The sequence below is a fragment of the Leptonychotes weddellii genome, chromosome 7 (assembly GCF_054177405.1).
Source record: "Leptonychotes weddellii isolate Sample4059 chromosome 7, ASM5417740v2, whole genome shotgun sequence".
Taxonomy (NCBI): domain Eukaryota; kingdom Metazoa; phylum Chordata; class Mammalia; order Carnivora; family Phocidae; genus Leptonychotes; species Leptonychotes weddellii.
In genome coordinates, this window is record NC_138375.1 from 77,987,982 (window position 1) to 78,001,730 (window position 13,749).

At 38.0% G+C, this 13,749-nt stretch overlaps 1 long non-coding RNA gene and 1 other non-coding gene across 2 annotated transcripts in view; one reads left to right on the forward strand and one right to left on the reverse strand.

The window, feature by feature from the left end:
* Nucleotides 1–13,749, forward strand: part of LOC115943756 (uncharacterized) — a 133,202-nt gene that overhangs the window by 43,480 nt on the left and 75,973 nt on the right. The window lies entirely within an intron of this gene.
* On the reverse strand, nt 11,947–12,049 carry LOC115943759 (U6 spliceosomal RNA). The gene has a single exon (XR_004078358.2). It is a non-coding gene; the product is annotated as a U6 spliceosomal RNA (small nuclear RNA).

Below are 13,749 nucleotides of genomic sequence, written 5' to 3' on the forward strand. Positions count from 1 at the left end.
ACTGGATAAATAGTATTTTTTAAAACTTGTAACTGTTATTTCCCAGTGAGAACTATAGGGATGACATGGCTGTTTAATGATACTAAATTCTGTATATCACCCCTCCCCTAAAAGTTCTCTTTTCGAAATTAAACAGTTATTTGAAAATGCTTAAAAGTTCAAATGTGAGGTCCAGTCAAGCATTACCAGATAGTGCCTAGAATTCTAGTGATTCTTAAAATGCACTCTACTGGCAAAAAGAAGGCAGTGTCAAGGCCTACATCAAAAAAGAACCCATCACTATGAGGGCCTCTCATGTCAGAGACGATTTCACCTGCTGTCCTCTCTCCTTTCACATCCTTGACTTTCAAACCTCCTCCTCTAGTCTTGCCGCCCTATTTCTGGTCCAGGAGAGACTAGACCAGACCACGTGCACTTAACTGCAGAAATGTCATAGTATTTTCTGTGTGGAGCAAGTCCTCCTAACTAGGAACCCTTGACATATAAAACCACTATGGTTTCGCACCATCAGATACATCAGTAAAGTGACTGAGATTAAGTTGCTACTTTTCACATCCCCTGGCCTCTTAGCAGTGACCATGTCTCCTACCTCACAGATGATTGCAGTAAATAGGTGTTTAGCCAGCTCATGGTTCATTTTTCTTATCTCAAGAGTTTGCCCCTTCACTGAAAGTTATATTCTTTGGTTCAAAAGTGGGTCCCCTATTCTCTCTAGTAATATTTTGTGTCATCGATTGTTTCCTTAGAAAACTATCTTTCAGGATAACCTTTCTTCCCCCTATAAAACACATTTTATCTCACTACTATAAAAAATACAATTAAAATACTTTTCCTCAACTCCACACTCCCTTCCCAGCTGGCTGCCCTGTTTCTCTACCCCTCCCTCTTGTTCATAGCTGAGCTCCATGAAGGAATGGGCTTCAATCTCTGGTTACTTTTCTTTATATCCCATTTTCTCTTCTTTCCTTTTAGCTCAGTTTCTCACACGTCTCTGGTAAAACTTATCAAAGACTTCCTATTTCCAAATCCCTTGGTCTTTTTAGTTCTCACCTTACTTAAATTATCTGTTGTGCTTCTGCCATGGACACTTCCATCTTCACCGTCACCTCCCTTGTTGCCAGAAAATTTCTCTGACCACTCTTTATCTTCTTTACGGGTGCCTGCTATTTAAATGCTGGTATTTATTTATTTTTATTACTCTCCAATATTTTCCTAGGAAAGAGTATGCGTGCCTAACACCTAGGCCCGTTCCCTTATATATGTACCCGTATTCTTCACCACGTAGCCAGTTGCCTCTTCACGCTCTCCATCCTGCAGCCGCAGGTCAAGCAAGCTCAACATGTCCTGAGCAGAGATCCCTTCTCTCAAAACTTCATCCCCAGTCTCTTTTTCCTTATTTTAACAAATGTCAACTGCTGTTTCTATGCCAAATGGTTTCTTGCCTCTTTTTATCTATTGTCTTTCCTCTCTTGAGATTACACTTTTGTCGTACTTGTCTGCCTAGGAATACTTACCCATCTTCAAATTTGAGAATTGCCTCTGTCGTGAAGCATTACCAGCCTGGCCTAGAAAACATGACCACTGAGGGCTGCCGCCTAACACTTAAAGAGATGTCTAGAATAGTACGTGTAGTACTGAACTGTGAAGAAGCATGTTGTAGGGAGAGGGAAGAACACAGGGGAAGAAAGCCCTAAGATAAGGAACATGGGGCTTTTGAGGGACCATGAGGGCTCAGTGTAGCGGAGCACTAAGTCATAGGGATGGTGGCATAAAAAACAATTGAAGAAGGTGAAGTCTTAATCAGGCAGGGCCTTGAGGGCTATGGTAAAAATGTTTGCATTGTATCCTAACTACCATGGGAAGCCAAGAATTTCTCTAAGGCTGGAAGTGGCAAGATCCAAATTAGGTTTTAAAGTCATCTCTAAGGCTGCAGTATAAATAGATTTTAGGGAAGCAAGATTATTAAAGAGGCAGCTAGTTAGAAAGTCATTACAGTAATTCAGCTGAAAAATAATAGTCACTTAGCCTGGGATGGTAATAGAAATGATAGAGAACATTCAACATTTTTAACCAATTCTTTCTTACTAGCAGACAGATGAGACTATGTTGCTTGATTAAACTAACAATCTGTTTCAGGATGTTCCATGGTCATTACTGGCTGCATCCTGTGACCATCTGGAGACCAGAATGACCAGCCAAACCTTGTGTCTTTGCACACACACAAAAACAACTTTCACAAAATTCACTGGCATGTTCCTTAAAGTTTGCTGTGTTCTTTGAACTCTTCTGACCTTGGAAAAACGCTTTGTCCACAGAAAACTTTTCAGCCAATTGAGTTTGGACTCTTCTTAAAGGTCACATGGACTTATGTATTAAAAATACTATTTTGTACATTTATACTTCCTTTGTTGGCTCCAGATACGGAATTTCTCTCAGAGCTAACAAAGAATAAAGGGAGATAATGAAGAAAATGAATTTTAGGGACCAAAATATCTAGTCTACTCTGAATTCAAAGCTTATAGCCTTAGTTGCAAAGACGTTTCATTATTGAATCAGTTATGCAATGTTCATTCCATAAATATTTATTGAGAACTGATTATGATCTCAGATTCATGCTAGATGTTACAGATGACAAAGCCATTGCCCTCCTAGGAACTCACTATCAGGCTATCAGAGACTTTTTGTTAATAATAAAGCAATTTACCGCCCCCCCCAAGATAACGAAATTTTTAAAATACCATATGAGAAAGAAAAGTATAGCTTTATTTACTACTGTCTTTATATAATTGAAGCCAAATGAAAAAACCTAGACTATTTTCTAATGACTTTTAATACTATATACTGTGAATCTGGATTATTGAATTCATCTGAGTTGGCTATCTTCCTACTGTCCAGCCCATATCTGCTAAATAGGTACCAATTTTCTCTTAAGCTGTTTCTACAGTGGCTCTAAAATGATTTCTTGGGGCACCTGGGTGGCTCAGTCATTGGGCGTCAAACTCTTGATTTGGGTTCAGGTCATGATCTTAGGGTCCTGGGATTGAGCCCCATGTTGGGCTTCGCACTCAGCAGGGAGTCTGCTTGGGATTCTCTCTCTCCCTCTCCCTGTCTCCCAGCTTGCACTCTCCCTCTCTCTCAAATAAATGAATCTTTAAAATAAATTAAAAAAATAAAATTTCTTACATTCCTTTTATAATATAGTAACCATAAAAATAAATAAACATGAGAAGTTGTTGAAAATAAAAGTATACCTATATGGGAATATAAATTCCCTGTGACCACTTTTAAATATTTTAAAAGAAATTCTCAGTAAAAATGTGGATCTCCAGAACAGGGAAGGAAAACCATCTTAATTCATTGCACTGTTGAAAGTTGTCTTCTCTGGAACTTTTAGGCATGACTGAGTTTACTCCTTAAAATCAGGTTCATTAATGGCAACCGCATTTGACTCTGAGGGAAGTTACCATTTCTTATTAGCTAAACTGCTAGCAAGATATTTTCTTAATTATTTATATTAAGTTATACCTGAAACACTTTTAATGCTTATTAAATGAGGTACACTTTTTTTTAATGCCAGGTTTGTATGTGCCTTGTCTCTGTTTCCGATTTTAATGGTTACTGTAAAATCTCAAGTGAATCCTGAAAACTTTCAATCATTGGATCTTCTCTACCAATCAGTTCATTCATTTATTCAGCAAATATTCATTATCTTTCATGTGCAGGACAGAGATAGGCCATAGCAGTGGAGATAAAGTCATGAACAAACAGAATGGCCCTTGCCCTCATAGGCCTGCACATCGCAGTGGATGGATATAGATGTATAAGAACAGTGAGAAAAATACATCATGTGACATAGAGTACATGGAGAAAAAATGATCCAAGGAAGGTGATACATGGCATATTGATTAATAACAAAATGATAGTTGTAAGAATAGGCCCCCTTATCATCTGGATATCATAGTGGCTTCACATATTTGAATATATATCTGTTTATTACTTGTAAATGATTATAATAGGTAGGATGCCCTATGGGTTCATATAATATTCAAAATAACTGGTTCTATATTTTGTCTATCAATCAAATTACATATTGAAGATGAGCTATAATAACAATGAGTTTTTCTTTGTAAAGTTCCACTGTGGAACTCAACTGGGTCAAATTATAACATCTTAGAACTTTGTTTCCATTGCTCTGTAGTGGAAACTGGCTTAAATTGGCTCTACAAAGTAGAGAATATAATAACCGGGTCCTTGCCTGTGTATATGCATTTACTTTCCAACTCACATCCTACATTTGAAGGTCTTTTGACCCTTCATATCAAGTTTGGCTGAGGTTCTAGGGAAGACTCTTTTTGTTTCAAATTAGGATAACCTGGAGTCAACTGGAACCAGGGTACTTGATTAGATACTCATTTGATTATATTTCATATCCCTTTTATAAATACGCTAGATTCCTCAGAACTTCCGTAACTTAAAATTCCTAGTAGGCTGCTGCCAAATTTTCCAAAACTAATTGATCTCACAAAAGATGAAAATACTCTTCAAATACATGACATTTTGAATAATATTTTCCAATTCTAAATTTGACTAGCAAACTCTGAACTCCATTTCCAAATTCCATTGCCTTTCTACAATCCGTGTTTCCTCCCCCCCGCCCTAAATAGTGATATGCTGGAAAAGGTTTAATAATTGGCTCTTCTGGCTAAAAAGACCCGACTTAGTGTATTCCCATTTCTGTGGTATAAGTACTCCTACCATAGCTGATTTTGAACTATCAATATGACATCATTGAAAGTGGAGTTATGGGGGCGCCTGGGTGGCTCAGTCGTTAAGCGTCTGCCTTCGGCTCAGGTCATGATCTCAGGGTCCTGGGATCGAGTCCCGCATTGGGCTTCCTGCTCCGCGGGAAGCCTGCTTCTCCCTCTCCCACTCCTCCTGCCTGTGTTGCCTCTCTCACTGTGTCTCTCTCTGTCAAATAAATAAATAAAATCTTAAAAAAAAAAAAAAATGGAGTTACGAAGACATGCTCATGGTTGGTTCTCATGAGTCGGGTTATGCCAGCTCTCTAGCATCCACTGACAAAACACACCTCTTTATCCACTGGAAGGCACATAGAATTTGACCTGTTAAAACTCTTGTTTAACTGTTTCAGGCAGCTTTTTGGGTTATAGTTGAGAATATTGGACATAAGATATGTGAATCTGGAATCTAGTTTATAAACAAGACAACTGCCAAGATGCAGTCTTCCTTAGTGTCAACAGTAATGGTTATTAATGATAATTTTATACCTCAAAGGAAAGAACTAAAGATTTATTTGAATTAAAGATTCCTGATGTTTAAATTCTACTCCCCCATCCATTCTTAATTGATAAAACAAACAAACAAAAAAAAACCCTATTATTTTTCACTGAGAGGTAAAGGCTTTATGAAATTTTGTTTTTGGCCTCCCTGCATGGATATACTAGCCAGTTGACTATCAGCTGGCCAGCACATGATTAACATAAAAAGTATTATAAACATAGCAATATTTAATTATAATGACATTGGTTGTTTTCATTGTTGAAGGACAAAGTGTGTTTGTCTTGAAGATAACTCAAACTGAGCTATTTTGAAATTAAATACAAAATCACCAGTAACAAGTGTTAGCAGAAATAGTAACATTTTAAACTTCCAAAATATTACATAATACATTAAAGTTCCATTTCATGCTTGTAAATTACACATGAAATCACACAATTTTTTGTCATTGCACAGATATGCATGACCTTCAAATTGTAGCCCCTGTACATGCGTGGGAGAGAAGAAATGCTTGATTGTGGGCTTTGAGTAAGCATCACTGATAGCAGCGTGTCGCATGTGCTGAGCTGGCAATGAAGAAACTATTCAGAAAATATTTGTTAAGCCATTAGCACACTTATCAGAAATATACAAGATGTTTTCCTTTAAACTATTAAGTATTTGAACTATGAATTGGAGGTAAACCAAAACCCAGTATCTAGTGTTCCATCACATTTTTAGGTAGGCTTTAATATATTATTTCCATCTATACGTCCCCTGTAAAATTATCTGAAAAATGGAAAAAAGTTCTTCATTTAATTATATTGGCCCATCACCCCCCAAATTTTTAGATGATTTTCTAACAGATTACCCAGAATTTTTCATCAAAGTCACTAGTTTAAAACTCTTATTGGTCTTATCTCAAAGGATCTGAGCTTAATAGTAATAATGATACCTTTCATTTTAAAGATGTTTAGTGATTCTAGGATTATTAGAATCATCCCCATTTTACACAGGGAAAGAAAGTAACCTTGGGACATGTGACTAGTTAGAACTGAAATGCAGATTTTTTTTTTACACTATAAATTCAAAGCATTTTGTAAGCACTTGCTGGAAAACTGCATATATTTCATATCTTATTTTCTAGAGCCTTTCCCAAAATTTAGCATATAATATGAAATGTCCATTAATGTTCTTTTTTTATTGTTCATAAATATTGATGTTTTGAAGGTTTCCACTTCTTACATTATATTTGATTTCTAGTAGAACTCTTACCTTTTCTCGGTGTCTTACAATGGCCTTTTGCATTTTCATGTAAATGATACCTTATCAAGTTGTACACACAAACACACTAGAATTGGAATGGGAGGTAGAAAAGTGTGCTAGGGAAGGAGAAGAGGAAGAGAGTTTGGGTGATTTTGTGGGGTATGTGTCAAGCACAGTGGCCAAGAGATCCACACCTACAAATTTGTGTTTCTCTGCTAAGTTGTATCAGGCAAAGGGAAGAAAAACAAAAAATTGATGCCCCCCTTTTCCTCTAATAAGCTCAACTTCTCTGTAAGGTTGTTTTCCGTGGCAGCTAACTACAGTACTATGTCTCCAAAGATGGTGATCCTGTTCCCTACCACTTGGGGTCATTGAGAAAGAGACTAACATTAAAGTCAGGATTTCCTCATTCGGTGGAAAAATCCATGCTTAGCACCATGCAGTTTTAAGGCTGTAAGAGGAATGCAGTTGAATAACATTGGCTGGAAAAAGGAACAATACACTTTGCTTTAGACTCTAAATGACCAAATTTCCAGAGATTCCATTTTAGGGACTGTCAATCAGGAGCAGCATTGAGGAGCTAAATGTGTGCATGTCTGGACTCCATGGCTGCTAAAAATGTTCCAGCTGCCAAACGGGAAGTGAATGTTTCGTCAGCGTGCAGCTGAGGGTTAAATGAGGACAGCCAGGCTGGGTTCACTGCCATAGTTGCCTGTGTATGTTCACCTCATGCTATAGGATTCCTTTCCCACAAGTCAGCTCCATCTTTCTCTCCTTTATGCTTAATAAGTATTCATACATTTAAACTTAAATGTCATTTTTTGTGTATTTTTGTGGGTGTTTAGATGTTTTATATGTCTTTTTGAGATAAAGCTTGTTAAGGTTAGAGATAATCCCTGGTTTGCTTACAACTCATGTGATCTGATTCACCATAATGTGAACTACGGAAGAGGGCCATGTTGCAGAACAAGGTGTTGGTTAATTTCCTCCACTCAAGGGGGGAAGTGCATGGCAGACTATGATCTAATTCTAGAGGGTCTACAGGTTCAGATTTAATGGCTTAATATAAGTGATAACAGATAAACTCGAGGACCCATTTGGTACAGAAATTCTTACTTAAGACCTTTTCTTAACAACAGCAAAAACCTCTCAGTGGGATAACTAAGAAAAAAGGAAATAGTAAAGAAACTTGGCTCCCTTTGCACTAACTCCGGATGAGGGTAGGAAGTCCTGATAATATTTAACCTCAAGGTAGCTGTTAACCCGAGCTTAGGGTCAGAATTGATACTCTGTATATGGCTCAAAATGCCCAAACTAAAAATTTACATTAATGTGGTCCTGGATTGGCAGTGTTCCTCGGTAGAATGTATGGAAAAATGCAGATGTTTTAAATCCAAGTCTCAAAGAATTCTCATAAATACATTTCCAAGAAACAGGAGTACAGAATGAAAAATCTCAGAACATAGTACAGAACAAGCCACTACAAGTAGGAGAAACAAAAACAAGAAAACGGAGTATCATCACAACAAAAATGAAAGGCCAAATGTTGAAATTATAGGCTATGGAGTATATGATAACAAGCATGTTTAACATGTTTAAAGAAATTATTTTTAAAGAACTAAATAGAAATTCTAGGAATAAGATACATAATAATTAAAATTAGAAACTCTGCATACGGGGCGCCTGGGTGGCTCAGATGGTAAGCGTCTGCCTTTGGCTCAGGTCATGATCCCAGAGTCCTGGGATCCAGTTCCGCAAAAAGCCTGCTTCTCCCTCTCCCGCTCCCCCTGCTTGTGTTCCCTCTCTCGCTGTCTTTCTCTGTCAGATAAATAAACCTTTAAAAAAAAAAAAAAGGAATCTCTACATAACAATTTAAAAGCAGTTTATAGACACAGAAGAGTGAATAAGTAAGCTAGATGATTAAAAAAATTTTCCAGAATTCTGCACAGTGATACGTACATTAAAACTGCTAGTAGGAGATACAAATATATTTAAGTGTAGCTGAAAGTATGCTAGTCCTGTAAAAGATACAGATCTTCACGTTGAGGTACATAAGGAACTCCAAGCAAGAGAAGTGAAATCCATCCCTAAACTTGTCACAGTTCAACTGCAGAACATCAAGAATAAAAATAAAGGTTTTTTTTAACAAGAACAAGAAGAATGAGAAGTCTGACTAGGAATCTGAAACTAGATGGACTTAGCAGAACTCAAGAAGCTTCCTACTCTAAAATGACAGTAGAGAAAGTAGAAAAAGCAACCCAGGATATACCTCAAAACCCACAAACAGCCCAGCACTGGCAGTATCTGATAATTTTGGAAGCGGGAATAAAGCTGGGCCTCAAAAAGGAGGATTTACTCAATGTTGAAGAACTAGTAAGATACCCAAAGCCTTGTAACTCACAGAGCCAGGGGATTGCTATTTTTCTTCTTCAGCAGAGCACTGGAGGTGTCTCCCCCAGAGGAGAGAACACAGTGTTTCTCGACTGGAGGTCTCGGGGCATAGCTGAGCAATGAAAACCTAACCAGTTGAATGAAATGTTTACATCGTAGCTATGCGGATACCACCATTCCTCCACCCGCCTCTTGGCTCTGAAACATTAGCAATCAGGTTTGCCTGGCAAGGAAGGAGAAAGGAAGAATCTGTCCTGGGGTCCTCGCAAGCACCCATAGGCACAGATGCCAGCCGTTCCCCAGTGAAATGGTTTAACCAAAACACCTGGAAGCAAACTTGTGGTCAGTAAGCCCCCTGCGTGGACGTGGAACTCCAAACGTTTTTTTAACACCCCGTTCTTAAATGACAGCTAGCAGCCAGGGATCACTATGAGGTATTGAGGAATATCAGAAGCAGACCTAAAACAAAGAAACATAAAAAAGCATTCTTAAGAAAACAAACCACACGAAGGAGAGAAAAATATGTGTTTAAGTTATTTTATATATTCAGAGCGATAAATAACATAGTGCAGCTGTAAAAAAAAAAAAAAAAATAAGACGCTTTATTAAAAGGACAGGAAAAAGGAGCTGTGTAAGAAAAACCACTAGTTTTCCCCTCCTGAGCCTTTCTCCTGTACTACTCACACAGAGCACTTCTCTGTGTCACTTCTGAGACTTCTGGTCACTAGATGTGTGCCGAATTTTCCCCAAACCGAACAATTCTCCACGACACCAGTTGGGTGTTCTGCAATTTAACTCCATTCTGACACTATCTACCTGGAGAGAGTATCAGATCCAACAGGATACAGGCTCAGGCCCACAAGACTGATCCCCACTTCAGATGCTAATCACAAATAGGGGTTCCCAAGTTACCCACAATTTTGGTCAGATTTGGCTACAAATCAGAGGTTCCCATGACTTCCCCTCAAGTTTGATTAATTTGCTAGAGCAGCTTCTGGAACTCAGGGAAACACTTATTACGTTTACCAGTTTATTAAAGGATATGATAAAGGATATAGATGAAGAGATACGTAGGAGGAGTTCTGAGAGGGTTTTGAGGGCAAGAGCTTCTGTCCCTGTGTAATTTTGGGTTATGTCACCCTCCTGGTGTGGATGTATTCACCAACAGGGAAGTGCTCTGAACCCCCATGTTATTGGGATTTTATGGAGGCTTCCTCATGTAGGCATGATCAATTATTAATTCCATTTTCAGCTTCCCTCCCATCTCTAGGAAAGTGGGAGTGGGGCTGAAAATTCCAAGCTTCTAATCATGGCTTGGTCTCTCTGGCGACCAACCCCCATCCAGCAACCCCCCTAGAGTCACCTCATTAGAACAAAAGATGTTCCTGGTGCTCTTCTAAGTTTCCTAAGCACTTCTGTGCCAGGAACCAGGAGCAGAGACCAATATATTATCTCACAGGAGCCACTGAAAACTATAAACATAACATAAATTAGAGAAACTTAAAGCAGAGATAAGAAAATCTCCCAGAAAGTAGAGCAAAAAGGCGAAGAGATAAAAAAAATAAGAGAAAATAAAAGAAAGTTAAGACACCATCCCATCATATCCAAAATTCAAGTAGGGAATGTAGACAAACAGCAAAAAAAGTAATATAATAGTATTTCATAGAGCAGAAGTTCAGGAATTTCCAGATTGGAAAGGCTCACAGAGTGCTCAACACACGGATAAAAATAAACCCACAACAGGATGCATCATTGTAAAATTTCAAAACACCAGGGGCAAAGAGCTTCCATAGAGGGTGAAAAGCAGGTTAACACACAAAGGCTAGAGAAGCAGAATGGCATCAGATGTCTGAACAGCAATCCTAGACGCCAAACAGGAATGGAACAGTGCCTTCAAAATTCTGCGGCAAAGTTATTTCAACTGAGAACTCTATATTCAGTCAAACTGTCAACATTAGAGAGGCAAACACAGAGGGGCTGTTAAGGTAGGAGTAATGCTTTATTTTTCAGGTTTGCTGGAGATTATCTAAGTATGCATTTTATTATTCTTTAAGCCATACAGGTATGTTCTATATACTATTTAAACTCTAACCTATCACAGAATTTAAACAACCCAAAAAAGTAGCCAGTAGGGCAAAATGTTAGAATTTAGGAGTTGAACGATGGGTACACGCATGTTCTGTTATTCTCTGTACCTTTTGCGTACTTCATGCATATTATGATAAAATATTTTAAGAAAACTTTTTAAAGAGTAAAGGTTGGGAGGGAATGTGGTATGGCGGAAGAGAATGAGTGACAGCACACTAATAGAACATTCTCTTCCTCCAGATTTGTAAGAAGTGTTCTCCACGGTGGGGGGCTCTTATTCCTACCAACTTATTTTACCATTTTTATACTTACAGTACTAAGCAGATGGACTCAAGGAGTAGTCTCTTCCACTTACAAACCATCACAACGTGACCTTTTTTGTCAAGTTATAGACCTCTTGGCTTGTTAGGTATGCTGTACCAAATGCATCTTGGTGTCTTTCTTTTTCAGGTATTATTAGAAGTAGGTAGGCTATCACATCCCCATGGATGCTGTCTTACAGTTTATTACCTTGTGTAGGCTTTGGGTTCAGACCAGGTGGGCTCTTACTATCTAGTAGTATTGCCTTGAGTAAGTTTCTGTCTTCTTTTTCAGTGTCCTCATCAGTACACTGGGAATAATGATAGTATCTAACTCGTAGAGCTTTTGTGAGAATTACTGTTAACTATTGTTATTATCATTATTTGCAAATGGCAAGGTCGTATTGTCATAAACTAAAAGTGGTCATCATAGTCCTCTTAACACTGATAAATAAATGCATAATGAACATTTTTAGTTGTAAGCTTAGATATAAATATAGCCATACCGCGGAGAGACTAATAAAAGAATCATAAAACAAATATAAATATGGCAACACTAAGGATTGGTGGAAGGCACTACTAAGGATATCTGAACTATGGATCTGTTCATTTTATTTATTTTTATTTATACAGAGAACATTTCATGAATTTGTGTATCATCCTTGTGCAGGGGCCATGCTAATCTTCTCTGTATTGTTCCAATTTTAGTATCTGCTGCTGAAGCAAGCACCTGTTCATTACTTTTGAAATTCTGCTGGTACTTTTTTTTTTTTTTCAGTTAACCCTCTTGATCCTATTAATAGTGCAAAAAATTTGACGTACAGCTAAGGACTTTTAATTTGCTAAAAGATACATATTACCAAAAAAGAAGGAAAAATAAAGATGGCCTTGCCTCCTTAGGAACCAAAGTTGTTTGTGGGGCACCTGGATGGCTCAGTCAGTTGAGCGTCCAACTCTTTGATTTCGGCTCAGATCATGCTCTCAGGGTCGTGAGAGTGAGCCCAGGTCAGGCTCTGCTTAAGATTCTCTCTCTCCGTCTCCCTCTGCCCCTAAAAGAAAAAAAAAAAAGAGAGAGAGAGAGATTGACCAAAATTGTTTGGCTGAAGTCTCACACAGTGGTAGAGTAGCCTAAGTACTAATACATAGAGTCACTGGTTGCCTCACTGAATAGGTTGTGTAGGTCACAATAGTCATCAAAAATAATACTAAATGCAACATTTAAAAGATCAGCTGAACTGAATAAAAACATGTTTGTGGGGCACCTGGATGGCTCAGTCGGATAAGCATCCGACTCTTGATCTCACCCCCAGGTCTTGATCTCAGGGTCGTGAGTTCAGGCCCTGCATTGGGCTCCACACTGGGCATGGAGCCTACTTAAAAACAAAAATAAAACATGTTTGTGATATTAAAAGATGCCACAAATTCATTTTGCCTTAATTTTGATTAATATAGTCATTTCTGCTTTTTGAGTATCAGTACAAAAATCCCTCAATTAGCTCTAAAATCATAATGCTATTATCCCCTGGACAATTTTAAACTTTGAAAAGTTGGTTTATATAATGTTTCCTCAACCCAGAGGCAATCACTTATTCTTGTTCTTTCTAGCCTGTAAAATTCTAGGACTTGTTGAGTTTGAACTATGCTTTTGGTACAGATGTAAAGGTAAAATAAAATTTTTCTCAGCCTGTTTTCTTTGTTTGCTGAGACTCTTTGCCTTATTCTCAAGTCTTGAGGCTCAGATAAAACTTGACTCCACGCCTAGCTAAAGTGATGATGACTCAGGAGAACAGAAAGGGTAGCACATCCTCTTGAGTAAGAGATTGATTCTCTTACTGCAGCTGTTGAGAAAAAGATTCCCTTTATCTGCTGAGGTTTTTCTACACTGCTAGTTTGAGGTGGAGCTGCTTAGAGTCTGCTTGCTCGGGGTGCTTGGCTCAGAATGAGGGTAACTCAGAAGCAGGGATAGCAGATCAGAGGAGGGGACTGTTTCTTAATGACTGTTTGAATCTCTCTTTCATGAACTTCGCAATTTTGCAAGTAAAGAAAGATTAAGGAGAACAAAAGGTTATGCAGGAAAGAGAAAAAATTATAAAATATTACATGGTTCAGCTGTGAATAGTTTTTACATTGTCATAACAATGTAAATATTGAATATTGATTTAACCAAAATTGTAATATAATTATACAAGTGGATGTGAGGATGAGAAGAGTGATAGATATGAAGGGGTAATGGTGAAGTAGTACTAAATCTAAATCTGCCATGTTAGGAAGTCAGTAGATAATGCCTAATTCTGCAGATTCAAAAAGCAGTAATATAACTATATTATCCAAAAATGTGGCCCGAAATTATCCTTCCGCCCAGCCCACCCCCCCCAAAAAAACACTGAAATATTTGGAAATCTTTGCTCTGGGCACTTGGCAGACCCTT